The sequence below is a fragment of the Lutjanus erythropterus genome, chromosome 17 (assembly GCF_056507025.1).
Source record: "Lutjanus erythropterus isolate fLutEry1 chromosome 17, fLutEry1.hap2, whole genome shotgun sequence".
NCBI classification, from domain to species: domain Eukaryota; kingdom Metazoa; phylum Chordata; class Actinopteri; order Lutjaniformes; family Lutjanidae; genus Lutjanus; species Lutjanus erythropterus.
This window is the reverse complement of record NC_139333.1, coordinates 24,278,041-24,290,668: the sequence shown is the minus strand read 5'-3', so window position 1 is coordinate 24,290,668 and position 12,628 is coordinate 24,278,041. Positions and strand designations below refer to the sequence as shown.

The 12,628-nt window shown below is 42.0% G+C and overlaps 1 long non-coding RNA gene across 1 annotated transcript in view; it reads left to right on the top strand.

The window, feature by feature from the left end:
- The window catches only part of LOC146312264 (uncharacterized), a 249,466-nt gene that overhangs the window by 215,585 nt on the left and 21,253 nt on the right, over positions 1-12,628 (top strand). The gene's annotated exons all lie outside the window — the stretch shown is intronic.

Genomic DNA, 12,628 nt, shown 5'->3' with positions numbered 1-12,628 from the left:
CAAGAAGAAAGTGTCTCTACAGTGTAGATAAGATTTTCATGTTTGTAATTTTTCTTTTGTTTATTGGCTCACTGCAACCTTTTCCTACGTTTCCTACACTACACCTAATTTTTCATGTCTATTTAAACACACATAATAAATCTTTGGTACTCTAATCCCCCATAGATGCTGTGAATTTGTGGACTTGCAAATGGTTCCTGTCCTCTTCTGAACTTTCCAGTAGTTCTTCGGTCCTCAATAAGGGTCAAACAGCAACAAACAAGTTAGATTTTCCTTGCCAGTGTTCACACAGGGTTCACAATTCAAACAGGTCATCCACCGTCAAATTTCTCGTCGGAAGGTGAGCAATCTGAGCTGTGTCTTCGAAGCAGAGGAGCTCAGTCGGTCTCCAGGCAGCATCAGATAGCTCACCCTCACCGTGAGAAGCTAGCTGTCTGTATGGATTACAGTCACCTGTTTAATGATTCATGGCACAGGAAGAGTCCACACAAACCCCTGTAGCACAGAATAATAATCTGTGTTGTGTTACCTACATTGGAAATGAGGATCATTTACACTAATCTGTTCTGAAGGGGTAGGGCTGGACAGATGATAGCCTGGTTTCCACTACAGAGATGAGCAGAGCTGTAGCCAGGAGTTACTCAGCTGGTCTGTCTTTATCACTGGATTCGGACCAAACAAAATAGAAAGTGCATTTAACCAGCACGTTTAAATTGGTTGTACGCTAAACATTATATGGCGTTGACATAATGTCTTGTCAATATTTTGGAGCTTTAACTTTTCATTACCTTGGCTGTTCAGGTTTCACACCAGTAAAGTGTAGTGAGAAAAGCTCACAACTAAAGTACCAGTTACTTTTGTACGATGTACTTCCTTACGTCAGGGGACAGTTCAGGCAGTTTTTACCATGAAACCTTTAGTAACCTTCCTCCAAGTGATGCAACCAGAGCTGGAAGAAGTAAGATGTAAAAGTAGCACTTCTCCGATCCCAGAACTATTTCAGCTCAAATAAAATTACTGAATTCTTCCAGTATTTCACTCAGAGGCCCAGTCTGCATTTTTTGACCACATATCCTTGATTAATTGAAGTGTATTGACAGACATTGCTGAAATGTTTGCATTATTGATGGAAAATCAATCAATTTCTGTGTTTGCACAGCGATCAGCATTTATAATGTAGCCCTGCTGTGCTTACAAGCACCATTTAATGTCATTCCTTGGTGTTAGTCTTTATGACATGAATTGATTCTTGATGCTCATGTCTGTTCTAAAGAGAGCTCAAATGATAGTAGAATTGTGAGGCCAGTATTTGGGGTAAGAGAAAAACCAAAAACACTAATAATCTTCATGTTTACACAAGTCGATAAGATAAAAATCATCCTTCAAATGATTCTTAATAGTAAAATTACCTGAAAATTAGATAGTAGTATGCATAAATTAAATTAAAAATAAAACAGAAAACTCAAATTAAGAAAAAATAAACTATTGCACTGTGATTTGTATTTCCTTCTCAAGTTTCTCTAATTTCAATAATACCCATTGTGAAATATTGCTATCTCATCCAACCAATGTACCAGTCTGGACCCAGTTCTTAATGTAAACATAGTGTATCTCTTCTATCCACTTGTAGGTGCATGTTATCTCAAACTCACTAGTGACAGCTATGTGACTGGCTTGCAGGTTTATGTGTCTGGCCCTGAAACCTCCTCTGTGTCCACGATCTGAAAGGGCAGAGCTTGGAGGCGACTTCAAAGTGGCCGCCCTGCGCACTATTTTGCGGCTCGTGGTCGGGCTACTATTGTCATAAACATGAAGGTTTGGATTTAGAATGGAATGACATGTTCATTGCTCCACCCCTTCGGTCGCAGCATCACTTAACATGGCTAGGTTGAAGAAGGCCACCCCGCATGCCTCTGCGAGCCCTGATCTCAGCCACTATAAATACGCCCCCGAAAAGTATGAAAAGCCAGCCCTCGTATGAAATTCATCTCCCGGACAGAGCTGCCAGTGTCCGCTGCAGAAGTGCTTCCTAGTAAATCTCCCAACCGGCCTCAGAACGTGAGCGAAATGTTAGAGGAGCCTATATATACTTTTGCCTTGTGGCCCCTGAGAGTATGTTGTGAATTACTGCATAGTAGAAATGTCAGAGGGAGCAAGCACGCCGTCCACTCCACTTAGAGCACAGTGACACTAAACTGAAGGCTGTAATCCTATAGGAATGAAAATGCAATAAATAAGAACTTTTTAATTAAACGTTGGCCTAAAATACACATAATCTTTGTGGTATTACATCCACTTAGCAGTTAAGCTGTACAGTTGGGGGATGAAAAGTGACCCAAGCAGGAAAAGAAAAGTATCATAATTCCTATCATTTATGTCATGTGGTTTGGCTGAGGTGTTTGGCCCTTCTCATGCGGTGAATGCCCACATTTGGACAGCAGAGACAAAATAAGTGAATTACAGAGCCCCCTGTCAGTGCTCTCAGGTGACAGCACACAGGGACTTGGATTTCATCGATCAGTAAGCGAGACTGGATCTGATGCATACATATTATTGCTTGTGTCTTTTCTTTTGCAGCATAAATACTGGATGGAACAAACTGCGCCCAACTTTCTCCAAAACCACAGATCAGTTTTAATCAGGCAGCAGCACCATTTTTAAATATTGCCATTGCAGACATAAAGCAAGTAACTCAACCATAGACAATATATCAAATTCTGGATTGAGTTTCTGGTCAGAAAAGTGAAACCAATGCGGAAATGCCTCAAATATACATTCTTGGCCAATGGGAGAGACTCCACTGGTTGCAAAAAGAAAAGAAGTCAGATCTGATTTGTTTATCTGTAAACACTTCCTAATCACTAGGGCGGGGCTACCGTGTGATTCAATTTCAGTGTGCTGTTTAGGTGTATTACAAGAAAGATGGTGATCTGATCATGACCAGTTGGCCACCATTGTGTGTTGGGTTTCCAGTGGACCCTCCCAAAACTCAGGTCAAACTGTCAAGCCTAACCTGATATACAGTTATGCAATGAAGCATGGGGAAGCAAAACAAAGGCACTCTGTCTTCTGGTGAAATGATACTATACATTTATTCTTCAAGCAAAGGCAGACAAACAGATCTATGCCCATCAACTCTAGTTCTTCATCAGGGACCCTGATGAAGCAAGAAAGACCTCCTGGATCTTGTCTTTTTGTACTTTTATCTGTCTCGTTAAACACTAAAGGGTACCTGTCAGACCAGCCATCTGAGCCATGCCCACGTCGCAGTGCATCACCCACCAGCTCCAAACTCTCACTGGTAAAAACTTCAAAACAGTAGTCCAAACCAACAGACCAAATTGCTGACATTACGGTTGGTTCACACTTGAGTTCAGCCTTTTTCTTTGGCATCTGTGACACTTACCAACCCCTCAGTATCAATCTACACACATTACAGTGAATGTCAAATATAAACACAAGCAGTCTGCACTCACATCCAAGCTACCAGGCAGCATCAACCAGAGTCTGATACTTTTAAACCTTAAAGAGGAACTCCTCTTCCAGCTTATGATGAAAATGCAACTCGCCACCAAAACAAACACTTCCCGAATGTTCTCACATAAAGCATCAAGATCTGGTGTGTAAGCGGTAACATTTGAGAATATATCACAACCCTTCTTAACGATGAAGATGCATGTAACGGCCTTAACTAACACGTCAACAACTCAACGTCATCTCTTGTGCAAAGCAACACACACACACTCAGCTCATGCACACTTTCCAAGGCTGTGACACAGCCTTAACTTTTCACCGTTGACCTTCAGCTTATCAGGTAAGAATAGACAAGAGGAGGAGGTCAGAAGTGTTTTCTAAACATTCACACCCAGTGAAAACAAGTGCTTGTCGGTTCCCTCTCCGGCCCCTGGTGTTTTCACTTCTTCAACCCCCCCCCCCACCCATCCACCACCACCCACCCACCCCTTTCTATGTCAACCTGGCATGCTTCCTGCTTGATTCAGTGCTCTGGAAACACCACAGCTTCCTCTTTTTTAAATCATACTATCAGTGGTCCCACCTAGCTGTGCTTGCTCTTCTAACTGCACAGTTCAGTGGGTAAACCAGACTTTCTATCCCTCAGGCCATTGTAGTGGCATCGGTTTCCCCTCATGAATTGTGGATGGAGCAGCCTGTGAGGAGGGCGGCCACACCTGGAGAGAAACACAGTAGAGGAAATCAACCATTAAATCTGATGACAGTATTAGAGATCCCCCACAGAGGTAATGGTGTATCCAGATGGGAAAATCACAGGAGCCTCCTGGGCTCATCGCAGGTCACCGCCAGTCATTTGGCACAGGGCTGGTGTGTGTTCTGTTTCTCTAATAGCCATGATGTACTTCTCCTCATTATGCGTATTCTTTACCTATTGGGAGTTAGTGCTTCAGTTGCCACCAAGGCCTTCTTTTTTCCAGTGGTACCAAGCATGCATGGTGTTAACTTGACCAAGTGTGCTACTCAACTCTGAATTTTCTAAGCAGTGGAGCTAAAATGCAACAGAAATAGATAAAGACAAATATGGGACCTCTGTATTGGTACACACTGCCACTTAATTTTCTGACAAAACAATTGGATTCTGTTAGCCACTTAAGCAGCTTGCTCTAGTCTCCAAAATGGCTCTAACTTAATTTGCTGTGTCAGTATTAATTATCAGAGCTGTTAAAATGACAAAGCAGACACTGGCGTGGGCTGATTTCCCTCAGATTTGGTGCCTCTGTAAGTGTGTGGTGGTACTTGGCGGTTAGTATCCAGCCATAGGTTTTGGTTTTTTACCCGATTCCACAGTATTTTGTGGTATCTTCAGTTAATGCTGGCGATATTTTATATTTTTTGTATTGGCAACAAATCCGAAGAAAAGACCAACACCAGCTGTGCATAAATTGATATGATCTCAACACTGTCAGTCCTAGGGCTCTGTCTTGACAAGAATCTAGCGATACAATTTTTTATTTTCAAGCTAATATTAGGGAAGCTGTCATAGTATAAAGAACACGCCACCATATTCTTAAAATCTGAGTTCAGAAGTTTACTTTTTTATGCAATCTTAACAACAAAGGTAGATAACAACACTGCTATCAAGTGAACACAAAATGAACCACCGCTACAGGTCTTTGCATGTGTCGTGATATAATGTTACGTTTTACAGTGTGATACAGTATCACGAAACATAATATTGTGATGCTTAAGTGTATCTGTATTTTCTCACAATCAATCCATTGGTTCTTACAGAAAACAGAAATCTTTAAAATGGCTCTGTAGCTTTAGCAAAAGTTCCTCAATCAGCTGCAAGTTTAGTGTCCTCAATCACAATCAATCACTGGCAATCACTAGCAACAAGACAGTGTGTGTGGCAGTGCATCAAAATAAAACACAGTCCCCATGTTCATGGTAATGAATTAACCTGTCACTCAGTGCAATGATGTGTCACTGATGTATTTTAATAGTTTCAAGAACAATGCAGCCCTGTGGTACAGTGGAATAAGGCTTGTTAGCAGGTCTTTTGACTGGACATATCGTCAAAGTACAGCCAGAGCTATATGTATATATATATATATATATACATATATACATATATACAGTATCAGTATACAGTTGCTAGTAATGTCTATGAAGAATATTCATGTTGCATAGCAATAAGGACTCATTAACATGCTTGCATGGCTTGTGCTTGTTTGTCTGGGGTTGCATGGTAACTACTGTGTTTGCAGTTTGATATGAGCAAGTTTGGTGGAGAAGCCTCTGAGGCACAGAGAGCTCTGCAGCCTCTATTATATTACCTACACAAAGGAGGCAAATGGATACTGTATTAGATACTCAGACACAGGAAGTAGAGACAGACAGTCAGGCCAGCAGCAGATGATATATGTGGACTGCTTTGTTTTGTTGTTATCTTGTCTCAAGTGATTATTTCTGAACTAGCATTGAAATTGACATTTCCATTCGCACAAACACACTGATGTGGCTTTCTTTAATTTTTTTTACAGCACAAGCAGTCAACCTCTCCTCTGCCTTTGTTTGAAATCTCTCGTGCTATACCATTAAACGTAATGGATGGTGGGTTGCATGTGGTTAAGCGATGTTACAGAATGAATTCCATTTCTTTTCATTTATTTTATGTGACTCAAGACTGTGATCACATGTTACGGAGCACAAACAGGACATACAGTAACAAAATAATAGGGCACAGGGCATGGCAACGGCAAAACAAGTGTTACTTAAACAAGGGCCACCTATTTTGCTATTTTGTATCTGAAGTCCGCAGATTATTTTTCTCCTTATTGCATCACATCAAAAGCTTTCCATTTATCAGATCAGCGAAGCAGACACAGGAAACATGCCAAGCTGCTTTTGATTGTGGCTCTTTGAAAGATTAAGATCTATCCCTCAGCATTTGTTTCTGGGCTTTAGCTGTAAAAGGCATCCATGTTGTCTACCAGAGCTGTAAAGAAGATGAAATGAAACGCAGCAGACAGAGGTGTGCGGCTGATGTGGCGGCCGGCAGTCATGTGGTGGTGGTGGTGGTGATGCAGGGGTGGGCAACGCGTGTCTGACAGGACAGGCGAGGGGTGGATGGACTCTGGCCACCCCCCACTCTGTGATCAAGGCTCCCAGTCGTAAACTTCCAGAGTGGGACGAGGGGGCATGAATGCAGGGCTTTGTCCGGCCCGTGGTCATCACATTCCACTGGAGCCACTCTGTGGCGGGCAGCAGAGCGGAGGAGAGGGCAGGCCAGGCCACGACAGGAGAGGAAACACTGATGAGAATCTCTGCCTGTTTAATGCAACATTAGGATCATATCAAAGATTCATCTGGTTCTGTGGCATTTTTGTAGAGGAAGTAATTGTTTTCTGAGGTCATAGTAATTATGTACTTGAGAAACATTTCTTATTATCCTCTCTGTGCCAACTACTTCAGCTCACACCATTCAAAAAGAAAATGTTGGAGATCTCCTTGCTTGCAACCCTGAGTGTTTTCATTTTTCTACAGGACAGGCCCTCTGCTGGTCAGCCACAGAAAGTGAATTTGTGTAATGGGAAATTCTCTCCATGTTGTAAGGGAGAGTTCACCTCAAAATTAAAAGTACGTGTTTTTCCTCTTGTAGTAGCACTACTGTTGTACTGCTGTTTCTACAAAGCTAGATTGTTGAGTTTTGGAGATCTCAGCTGTAAGAGATGTCTTCCTCCTCTCAGATATAATAAAACAAGATGGCTCTCGCCTTGTGGTGCTCAAATCAGCAACAAATAGATTCAAGAAAGTAAAAAGCAATGTTTCATTTCAGAAATCATGACCAGACTACTCAAGGTAATCTACAGGCCTTGTTGTGAGCAGTTTCATGTTGAACTGCTTCATTTCTACCAAACTACACCCCAGCTGTTCTCATTCCCAACTCCCCAGCAACTTGACTCACTTGACTTATGCCATGTGATGTTGGTCTTGCAAGTCACTTCAGTGATGGCACATGACATACATAAACATGGTCTTATTCTGAATTTACCCAAGTAGTTTTCTTGCCCAAGCCTACGCAAACTGCGACCATTACACAATGTGAGTCACAGGCAAAAAAGTATTTCCGGCAGTATCTCATGCAGAAGCTAAAAGTTTCCTTGTATCTTCATGGCGGTGACGAAACGCTGATGAGTTGAGAATGGGTTGTTCAACCGTATCACTGTGAAGAAGGAAGAGTGCATCTGCTCATGGAGGAGAGGTTACAGTTCAGCCAAAAAGGACGCCATTATTGTTTAGATCCTGTGCTGTTAAAAGGAAGAGCCTCTCATCCATGAAACTGCTCACAACAAGGTCTGTGGATTATCTTGTGTAACCCGGTCACAATTTTTGGAAAGAGATACTGCTGTTGAGGTCTGAGGCAAATGCCGAGCATCATCTAATTTAGTTCTCTATGACTGATATCTCCAAAACTTGGGAAGTCACACTAAAACAATCTAGATGAATAAATTGCACTACACATATGAGGATAAATAGTTTTTTTGAATTTAGAGTGAGCTGTCCCTTTAATCTAATGTCTAGGCTCCTCCAGTGTTGGAAGGTGTGACTCATCACGATCGGCAGAGTCTTTGCTACTGACAAAGAGAAGCCCCCGCGGCTGCAGCATATCTGTACAGCCGAAGGACTGCTTTCCATTAACACCTTCATTGGCGTGTTGGCCCTCTCTATATTGGATTTGTCTGTTGGTTTGTCTCCTAACAACCTCGGAAAATCCTCATTGTAATGCCTTGTTACAAGTTGTTTTACACATACATGAGGTTTTCAAACCGGTCCAAGTATCCATAAATTGAGTTAACAGTGTGCTGCAAGGTTACAACTGGCCTGGTGCTTGTAATTCTAGCTATTTCTGGCCAAACATTTATAAAGGGTAGAGAGGTCTAATGTTTCCGTGCTGACTCAGGAGTTGAATTATTCACCCTGGGCGTGTGTATGTCTCTCACACACGGACCTCCACCCCAAATTAGGAAAAAATGCAGCTTGTGCTTGTCATCTAGGCAAGACAGGAAGTGAAAATGAATGATATAAACCTCAGATGGTTGCATGGTGACTCATAATCACGCAAGTAATGGTCAGAGGAATATGTGGAGCTTTAATCATGAGAAGAGGACCAGCGTTCCTCATGATGGTGCTGCTTAGGAGTGAGGGTGTGAGATGAAGCATGTTCAACACGTGGCCGGCTGATGTGCGAACTGCATCAGAGCCAAAAAAGACAAATGAAGAAAGGAAATTCCTTTGCTTCCCTTTATTTTTTCCTCTGACGTTTCTCATTCACAAACCCCCTCCCCATACTCTTAATAATAAAGATGCTAACTAGAACCATAAAGGGTTCTTTGTTTTGTCCCCATAGAAGAACCCTTTTGTGTACCCGTTAGAGCCTTTTATAAATGTTCTACTTACAATCCTTTCAGAGAGTTCTACCTGTCAGCATAAAGGGTGATACCTAGATCCACCTGTGAAAGGTTTCACCCATAACCCCTATGAGAGGTTCTATGTAGAACCCTTCTATGTTATAATGGTTCCACTCAGAACCCTCTCTGGGGTTGTATCCAGACTCTTTTCACCTTGCCAACAAGAACCTCCCAGGGGGTTTACTGAGAACCCCTACATATCCCAAGGGCTTTATTGAGAACACATTGAGGAGTTTTACCAAGAACCTTTTCATATTCCAAGAGTTTTATTAGGAACTCACGCAGGGGGTTCTAAAAAGAACGTTTTTAATATTCCAGTGGCTTTATTTAGAACACATTCAGAGGGTTCTACTGAGAAACTTTTTTTATATTCCAAGGGTTTTATCTAGAACACAGTCAGGGGGTTCTACCAAGAACCTTTTTATCTTCCAAGGATTTAATGTAGAACCCACAAATGGGGTTCTACAGAGAACCTATTTATATTCAAATGGTTTGATCCAGAACCCATTCAGGGGGTTCTGCGGAGAACCCTTTTATATTCTGGTACAAAGCCCCTTGACAAAAGAGCTCCTAAAGGAATCCGACATCTTACTAAGGACCATTAACAAACCATTTTTTTCAAAAACAAAACAAAACAGGTTCTTCATAACCACATGGCTCTGAATAGAACCTCAGCCCTTCAGGAATAATCCGTTTGGAACCCTTATTTCTAAGAGTGCATATTCCTCCCTCATCACTTTAATCACTTGTTAAATGTTCCATTTGCTACAGTTCTCTCAGTACCCTTTTTATAGCCAGTCGTAGTCTGTGTCCTCTCGCACAAAGAGGTGTCTGTCAGTGTTGATGGGAGACTGTGCACAGCTGGACCTTGGCAGCATGGGAACAAGGGTTGGAACTGGGACTGGGGCTGCCGGGTCCAGATGGACTCTGTGACTGTGGCCATGTCTGCCACACGATTAACAGCCCTCCAAACACTCTGCTGTCTCCAAGCCGAGAGGCTCGCCACGATTAAAACCAGAGGCAGAACAGCTCTTCTGTTCTTCTTTGGCACAAATGTCCAACTAAAGTTATTGCTGATGTATTTATTTGTAGCCCTGCAGTTTGGACATGTGAAACAGGTTTTACAACGTATTACATGCTGTTTCAACATTGACTCTTGGAGTCGCTGCCAGCAAAGTGTGGGAGCTGAATCAGGTCCCACAAGAGAACTTGTGGAGGAGATGGGGCCGAGTCATTGCTCTGCAAGTCACAAGTAAATCCCAAATCTTTGCACTCAAGTTCCAAGTGAACACAGACATTTTCTGAGTCAAGTCAGAAATCAAGACTAACAAGACTGGTGTGGAAGAGGATACTCACACACTCATAGCAATGATGTAAATCATTGTTTTAATAATTTACCAAGATTTGAACATGACAGTCTTCTACAGCATATTGAACAACATTTAACAAGTCCCAAGTAAAGACGAGCAAGTTCTGAGTCAAATCCCTCAAGTCAAGACAGGCAAGTCTGACGTAGAAGAAGATAGTCACAAACTCATATCCACAAAGCAAAAAATTGTTTTAATAATTTACCAACCTTGTGACATTAGTCTTCTTCAGGACATTTAATGCCATTTAAGTTCCAAGTCAAGTCCCAGATCCTGAACTTGAAGTTTCAAGTCCTAAACAAGTCATAATGCATTCTTCACTAAATGAAATGTCACCTTAACAACACAGTCTTGACTTACTGTTCGTGTGCAGCTTCATCAAACAAAGTTACAAGTCATTGTGTCTCCATCCGTAATTTTCAACCTGCACATTTTGCAAACTGCAATTTGATTTTGTTGACGACTGTATAGTTTTTTTACATGACTGAAGTCGTGGTGGTGGTGTGGTGTCATTTTTTCCAGTTGGAGTTCAATTACGTAACTTTGATTCTTCATGATTCGCTCAACTTGACTGGATGCTGTCAAACTGATTCAGACAAAGTGGATCTGGGAAATTACGGCTTCTGTCATGGTCCTGAACAGATGCGCACACGAACAGCTTTGTGCTTGGAGGAAGCACTCTACGTATGCAGTAGGTCAGAGACTGTGGTGGCTGCATGGAATGGTCTGCAGTGCGGGTATGTGGATGTCTGCACAGACCTTAAGCGTGCACCATTTGATAATGAAATTTCCATCGCAGACCCCCAACTCTCGCACACTCGCGGATGTGAAAATCATAAGACCAGCTTTTGTGTTGACTTGATTGAGTTGGTCTTAGAAAAGACTGGACGTATCAAGTATTTCCAAGTCAAAAACTCCAAGTGAAGTCATGAGTCGGCGGTGTTAAAATCCAAGTTTGAGTTGCAAATCTTTTTTGATTTTGTAAAGTTGAGTATAACTTGACCAAATTTGTGACTTGAGTCCAAGTCTAGTGATTCGAGTCCAGACTTCTAGCTTGTGACAAATGCTATGGTTGATTAGAGGCATGGCTGGTAGTTTGTCTAAGGTTTTGGTGACACTCTGTGTTCTTTGCCCATTAGTTTCTTTAAAAAAATTGTGAACTGAATTCCCATCCACGTTTCTTTTATGTTTATGTCCGAACTGTTATTAAACATCCACTGTAAACCCCAATTTCTGATTAGATCAGAAAACGATGCTCCAGACTTAGTTTGACTTGGTCTTGCATGACTGTGTAGTGACACAAGCTATGCAGTACTCATACATTCCACATACAGTATACACAGCTGTGGTTACAGCATTCCCCAGTCGTGCATTCACTTTGCGTACTGCCAAAGGTCAGAGTGCATCAAGTGAGATATCAGATGGATTCAAAGGTATGTTCTCGTGTTAGGCCTTTCACAGACACGCCCTGCTGCAATGTAACCCTGCTGCCATTTAGCAGCTTCTAATTAGACTGAGAGGATTGATGGTTAACTTTACATTTTTTTTTCCATTTTGCTGTTTTTCTATGCCGCTATTCTTGACAGCATGTGTGAGAAAGTGAAATTTATCCCCGGATTGACCTCTGTAACAAGTGTAAGATTGACTGGCTTGTGGTTTCTCCAGTTTTGAGTTTATTACAGTGCCATTGTCCATTGTAGTTGCTTTTTTCTTGTGTAAATATACAGCGTGCACTTGACCGCAAAACACATTTTTGCATAAAATATAATTGAATTCTCTTTCATTTTGCGCGCTCACACCCTGTCTGGATTCTTCTCTAATCGCTCACTCTGAGCCAAACAAAAGGCCAAGGAAGATTCAGATTTACCGCTACGAGGCGGAGAAAGGCATTTGAAACCATGGCTTTTTTGTTCAGAGGCATTTTCCAACCCCTGCGCCCTCCTTCTCCTTCTGAAATGCCAAAGGCATCTGGTTGACAGCTCCTCACAAGCTTTCAAATTGTTCTCCTTTCCCCAAATTTGGACTGAAGTAGAATGGGGCTATTGTCAGCGTGTTTAGCAGACTTGAGAGAAATTCATTTATCTTTCCTGGCAGCTTAACAGCCCCATAGATGGGTGCAGTGGGGTCTCTTAATTTTGTTAGACAAAATTTTGCCTTTCACATTTTTCTGGGTTCCAGGATGTAGGACGTGTTTATCAGAATCAAACTGACATTCATTTGGTAGAGGTGCCTGCCAAGATGTCATAAATGGAGCAGGCATGTGACAATTATGGCCACATGGTTCCTAATTTGGGCACTACACAGACAGCGGAG